The sequence below is a fragment of the Bidens hawaiensis genome, unplaced genomic scaffold (assembly GCF_021521415.1).
Source record: "Bidens hawaiensis isolate Kalapana, Puna unplaced genomic scaffold, B.hawaiensis_p1.1 tig00025969_1, whole genome shotgun sequence".
Taxonomy (NCBI): Eukaryota; Viridiplantae; Streptophyta; class Magnoliopsida; order Asterales; family Asteraceae; genus Bidens; species Bidens hawaiensis.
The window spans coordinates 164411-171806 of record NW_027494168.1 but is presented as its reverse complement, the minus strand read 5'-3'; positions in this window follow the sequence as shown (position 1 = coordinate 171806).

The following is a 7396-nucleotide window of genomic DNA, read 5'->3' as shown; positions in this document are numbered from 1 at the left end:
GGCTCGGTGTTGACGCTGATATTAACACGTTTGCATAATACACAATGAAAGCACAAACTCAAACAAAAATCCATAAAATAGCAATTCTCTTCAACGACCAGTCAAACAAGAAAGAAGAGAAAAATAACGAAGACAATTGCTATTGTATGGATTATTGTTTGAGTTTGTGCTTTCATTGTGTATTATGCAAACGTGTCAACAAATGCTGTAAACAAACGTGTTAATATCTGGGTCAGCACCGAACCTAAATCCACGTCTGCATACGTGTCAACCGGTTCAGCTAAGTCCGAACTAATAACTCAATATGGTGCTCGTTATGTTGGAGCAATGACCGAATTTCCACCTATCTGTCCAAAGTAGGGGCTCCCGTTCTCGCTGCCGTTAGCGGATACCGAGGATCTGAGAGATTCAAACTCATCAAACTAGTATCTCGATCTGGTACTGGTTATGTCGGCGCAATGAATTCTTATACCGCACATCTACTATATACATATACGTATATATATAAGCCGATAATTCTTTAATATACGCAACATAAACAACTTAGAATACCCCCAACTAAAAATAAAACTAATAACAAGCCTAAGCTTAAGCTTAGTGACAACTGATATGTGTTTGAGTGAACACAACTACAGTTGTCGGTGGTGACCGACGGTCAAGACCGTTAGAGTTCGAAGAAATCGAAGAGCCATATTTGAGATGTCGATAACGAAAGCAGCCAAGAAATTGAAAGTTCGTTTGGAAATGCCAGTTTTCCAAGTAAGCCACTGTAACTGATTCAAGATGCCCATAATGAAACCAGCCAATAATTTAAAAGTTCGTTTCGCACTGTTAATTTTTCCAAATAAGTCTTGCTACTGAACGTCATTTATCGAATTTTGAATAATAATATGTTATTGATAAGTAAATAACATTAATATTAATAATAATCATAAATAACATTAATAATACTAAAAGAAAAGAAAAGAAATAAAAAAAAGGAAAAAAAATCATAATAAGACAACACTTGTGGGCTTTTCTAGAAAAACTCACTAACATAACCAGCACCCGTTTGATATAATACAATATAACATAATATAATATAATAATAAAATAATATTATATTATATTATATTATATTATATTATATTATATTATACGAACGTACCTCCAAACGTCTTGCGTCGCCCCCTAACCCCGGCATCTGAATCTCTGGCGTACATCAGGTACTTAATAATAATAATATAAAAATTAATGCTTTAATACTAACAATTTTATGTATAGAATCAAAATAATAATAATAATATAATAATTAATATTATAATAGTATTTTAATATTATTATTTAATAAAATTTTAATAATAATAATAATATAATAATTAATATTTAAATAGTATTTTAAAATTATTATTTTAATAATAATAATAGTATTTTAATAAATACAATAATAGTATTTTATTTTATTAACAATAATATTTTCATAACAACAATATCTTAATAATAATATTAATATTTTAATAGTAATAATATAATAAAAATTTTAATAATAACGGTAATAATACAGGAAATCTATTTTAAGTTTGGGAGGCCCGGCGAACTAGAGTTACTGTAAAACGGTCGATGCCTAGACAAATTTCAAAAGTAAACCATTCACCAAATCTCTGTCCTAACATCTACAACTATATCCTAACATGTACTAAATAAAGATAAAAAGAAACCTGGTTTAACTTCGACTGACCGTTAGCATCGTCCGGCATCTCTTCGTCCGGCATCTCTTCGTCCGACTCCGGAAACATATACGGTTGTTGGTGTTGGTTGAATGAAGAGGGTGAGGGTTAGGAAAAAAAAAAGGAAAAAAGAAATGGTGGAGAGGGAGGGGAGGGAGCCGGGCTCCAATAATATACAAAACCCAATACGTCGCGTATAGGCCTATACGCGGCGTATGAGGGTACGATCCGACAATCCTATGATAGAGCCAGGCTAGGACGTCAAATCATACCCTAATACGTTACGTATAGACCTATACGCGACGTATTCATGGGTGTGGTGGGTGTCCCTAGCAGGACATATTAGAAAACATAAAGAAAATATATTAATTATGTTAACAAATATAATATGTTAAAACAAATTACACACTTAACCTATTTACCATGACTTAGAGAATTTGCGTCCAATTATCATATTATACAATACATTGTAATTTAACCAAAGAGAAAATTACTGTTTGAGTCTCTGTGGTTTTAAGACAAAGGTATAATGAGTCCTTAAAAAATTTTGAACTGGTTGAGTCCCTTTGGTTTCAAAAATGAACCATTTGAGTCTCTGTCATTATTCTCAACTTTCATGGTAAACTTTCATTTTACTAAAACCACATGGATTTAAGTTGTTCGTTTCTGAAACCACAGGGACTAAATTGTTCGTTTCTGACACCACGGGGACTCAACCAGTTCAAAAAAATTTTCGAGGACTCATTATGTCTCCGCCCTAAAACCACAATGCCGCAAACAGTAATTTTCTCTTAACTAAAATTATATTTTTCAAATTTTCTCTCTTGTTAAAAATACATATCAATCTTATTCATAGACATTTAATTTATTTTCTTTTTCTTTTTCTTTTTCTTTTCTTATGTACTCATATAATTTGATGGTATGAAATTATGAATAGTAGCTTTTCATGTAAAATTATTATAAAATTTTTTGAGGATTTAAAGTTGGTGAAGAGAAATGATTGATGAGATATCGTACACCTTTGAAAAAAAATATTACTTCTTATTTTAAGAATAAAAGAGGGAGATAATATAGGAGAAATAGGGGTATGCTATATACATAGATCGATTTAGAGAGGTTTTGATACTTACCCAGAACCATAGCTTATATGTCAGATATTGAATAACCATAATCATAATTAATACGTTATGACAGTTTTAATTAAGGACAAATTTTTAAAATAAGTATTTGTAAAAATAAATTTCTGGTTTTAGGTATTATTTATAAAAAAAATTTAAAAATAGGTATTATAAACTAGTCGTGACGAGTAGTTTATAAAAACCAATCCGAACTTGCCACGTGTCCTTAAACTAACCGTCAACGAGCACGTTCACTAATCAATTACTCGTCATGACGAAATAAGTTTCATGCCTCGTAATCAACACCCACAAGTAATTTATAAGTACTTTAGTTGCGACGAGTAGATTATAAGGTTAAACTAGTCATGACGAGTTGACTACTAATAAACTACTCGTGTATGGAATGTAAACCGAGTAAACTAGTCTTCGCGACTAAAGGACTTTTAAATAACTCGTGGGCGTTGATTACGAGGCATGAAACTTATTTAGTCGTGACGAGTAAATGATTAGTGAACATGCTCGTTACGGTTAGTTTAAGGACACGTGGCAAATTTTACTTGGTTCCACGAACTTCTTGTCACGACTAGTTTATAATACCTATTTCTAAATTTTTTTGCAAATGATACCTAAAAGGCTAAAACTAGAAATTTGTTTTCATAAAATTTTAAGAATTTTCCTTTTAATTAATCAATTTTAAAGGTTATCACAAAATATATAATGTATAACATTAATAACTAATATTCAAGCAAAAGAACTTGATGTAACTCATCTACAATGATACACAATAATAAATGGAAAATGAGAAATCATACAAGAGCGAATAATACAAATTACGAACAAGAGTGAATCAATTTATATTTGCCTCTATTGCTAACTTGCTATTATTACTAATTGGCATTTTCACGTCATACCAATCACATTAATTCTAGCTTATTAGTTAATTAAATAGATAGGTTTGGTTATGGCAGGTTTAGAATTATCTTTAATCAAAACTGACCCATATTTGACGGTTTTTGAAAAAATCAATAAATAGTTCCGTCAGTTACGTCGGTTATCGGTTAAAATTAGTTCCGTTATGTCGCTTATGGTTCGGTTATCAGTTATTATGATTAACCTGTTTGCCTCTACTTACAACCAGGGGCGGATATAGCTACTAATTAGAGGTAACAACCGCTACCCCTCAACTTTTCGTCAACAGTGTAATTTTTTTATTTATTTAGTCGGTTTTCGTATTTCGATACACGTGAAAAAATATAACGTTACTCCTATTTGTTTAAAGCCAACCAAAACAAAAGCTAAAACAAATTTAAGCCCAATTCAAGTTTAAAGTACCAAATTAAAGCCCAAACCAAAAACCATTGTTCGTTGTTCCCTTACGTTTGGACTAGTACAGACTTCAACATTCAACAAAACAAAGTCTCATTTAGCCTTTGTCCACCCTACGTTGCTTCCACCCCACGCTGCCCTGACCTCCTGCTTCCCTCTTTTGGTCACTGGACCTCCACGCTGTAGCCGATGACCAGTGTTCCCTCAGTCCCTCTTCCACAGTTAGACTTCTGCTTGTTCAGTTTTTGCATTCTTCTACTTTTTATCTAAAATTATAATTGTTAATTTGTTTCTTTTAAAATTATGAAACTTGGAAGATGAAAAGACCACGTTTTATTGGCAATCTATTTAAACGAATATTCCAATAAAATGATGATATGCGTCCAAAAAGTTATTATATAAAATTCGGTAAAAAAATTCAGTTATTGTATAAATACTAGTAAAAAAATTCGTTTATATTGTATAAAATACGATAAAAAAAATATTTGAGTGTTAACCTTACAATTTCCGTCTATATCCGCCAATGCTTACAACCCAACATAAAGTCAACTAATTAAACACACTATGTTTAAGCTCATTCCACCCTTATCCTAAAGCTTTATATTCATTTTTCATATTAGAGTAAAAACGAAAAGAAAAAAATAATTAAGGTACGTTTTGAGTTAAAGCTGTCTTATTTTGAAATTTGAAGGGACACTACACAAAAAAAACCTAAAAAACGTGGTTTTAGTTTTTTATGTTTTATTTTTTTTTCTTGACAAACGCAAGAGAGAGAAAAAAAAGTTTGGTATTTTGTTTTTTTATTGAACTCATGCCCAACCCAATTTGTATCGCATGAATGAGCAAATTTGGTACCGATACCGTCGGTATCGAATGGTATCAGTACCGTTGATACTGAACTGGTACTAAAGTTTTGAGTTTAGGGATTAGTACGGTATCGGTACGGGTATTTTCTGAAATTTTACCTTCAATACCGGTACCGTACCAGTACCAAGAATTTGTAAATTTCGGGATCGGTATTTTCGGTACTGAGCTTATCCCTACTATATGGTGTATCATTGCTAATTGGTGTAAAATCCTAAATATATATGTATTTACTACCCGGAATATATTGAAACCATATAAGTAATCGTCATTTCCTACCCAAAAAGCAAAGGCATTTCATACGATTTGCCTCACAATAATTTTGTATGTTTAGAAAGCTAGAAACTTAGTGGCATTCAAAAGGAAGCCGGTAGGTATTCAAGGAGCTATTGGTATGATAAAAACGCTTAGTTTTTTTGTGGGTGAGCAATCGATCAAAATTTTCCCGTCTAACATTGGAGAGGGGGCGTGAATTTAACTTTTATATGTTGTTTGGTTGTAAGGGGGGAGACCATTTGTGAGGGGGGTAAATCTTATCTATTGGTGGTTAATAATGTGTGTACTCGATTGATTTAGTAACTAACTAGTATTGATTAATAAATATATTTTTTTGTTGGTCGTGAAAAAAAAGTATTTTTTTATGATATTTGTTAGCTATCTTTATTTAGATTCTATCTTTTTATTCTTATTTTCATTTTATATACTTAATACTTCAAGGAGTTTATTTCAAATATATGATGATTGTGATACTTCTTTTGTATACCTTAAAGAAGGCTTTGTATTGTTCTAATGTCAATGATAGTGAATTTGAGGTGCCTACTCTTGTTTTGAGTGGTATTTCTTGTTAAAATTCAGTCTCTCTATTGTTACATTATATTATTTTTGGGATTTTTTTTCGTTACATATGGGATACCCACTTTGTTTGTTTGCATCCACATATGTTCATCCGAGTCGTGAAAGTTCGGCCAAACGAACTTTAATTACGCAATTGTTTGTTTATTATTTATGGTTTGTTGTGTTTTTCCATCATGATTGATTATTTGAATTTTCGTTATTTGATTGCACCGTGTTTATATTGAATACTTGACATTTAAAATCTGAAATTGGTCATTTGACATTTTGATAGTTTCGTATAATTATGTTTAGAATTTAGATGATTATTAGTAATATTTAAATAGTATTTCTGAAAGCAACCTTTCAATTCTTTAGGATAGATGTATGATGTGCCAACACAATGGATGAGTATTACCGTGTATTGTTGTTGTGATTATGTTCAGTGTTATGAAAATAATGTTTTAACTTGAATTTAATCCACTTAATTTTGATAATGACCAACTAATGTAACTTGAAACATTACTAGTTCATCAATGATGATTATATGTCACGTATATGTCGCAAAACACTTTATTAATCATCTTGAGTCATATAATCAAGTGTGTTACAAAACATCAAAAGTAAAAAAAATGTTGTGATAAAGTAAATCTCTAGAAAGAAAAAATGAAAAAATAAAAACAAAGATAAAGACTTCTTACAACGTTAAAAGCACAAATCACATAGTATAGTCGATTGGACCAACCACACGCCACCAAATTGCAACACTTGTGTTTTGCTCTATAAAAGAAATCCTTATCCAACAATATATTAACCCCTTCTACTCTAACTAATGCACATATACATATATAACGCATATCTCTTTTTATTGTAACATCTAATTCGTTTTTGTATTATTAAAGAGACATCAATAGATTTTTTCTATTGATTTGCTAGTAAGTTGTTCATCATTTGTTGATGATTTGTGAGGGTAATATTATTTTGACATAATGTTATTTTATTCTTGAGAGTTTAGACACCATCTTGACATAGTGAATGGTTGAAGAATCGAAAAGACCTATTATCTTGAGATATTGTGTTTAAGTAGTTGATCACTACATTTGTTTAATGAAACGTTTTACTGGTGATCCCTATCATGTAAAGAAACTTTGGTGGAGCAACTATCGATTGAAGAATCGGGAAGAGGATGTAGAGTAGATAGGTTAACATCTAGTTTAACCTCTATGAAATAGTTTTATCATCTGTATCTCGTAACATTTACTTATTGCGTATATTATATCTTAAGTTGTTAAAAGAGTTTAAGAAAGAAGATCAGTAAAATAAATTAATCAAAATTTAAGAAAACCCATTCACTCCTTTTAGCCTTCTACATTTCCAAAGATGTGACAAGCCCGATATGAACGGGAATAAATATCTAAGGTAGCGTTTGGTATGCAGGAATGCCAGTATGAATGAAAGAATTCATTACATGGGAATCAAAAAAGTGGTGTTTGGTTGCTCAATGGAATGGAATCATCCATTACACATGGAATCTCATTTCATCAAAACCAT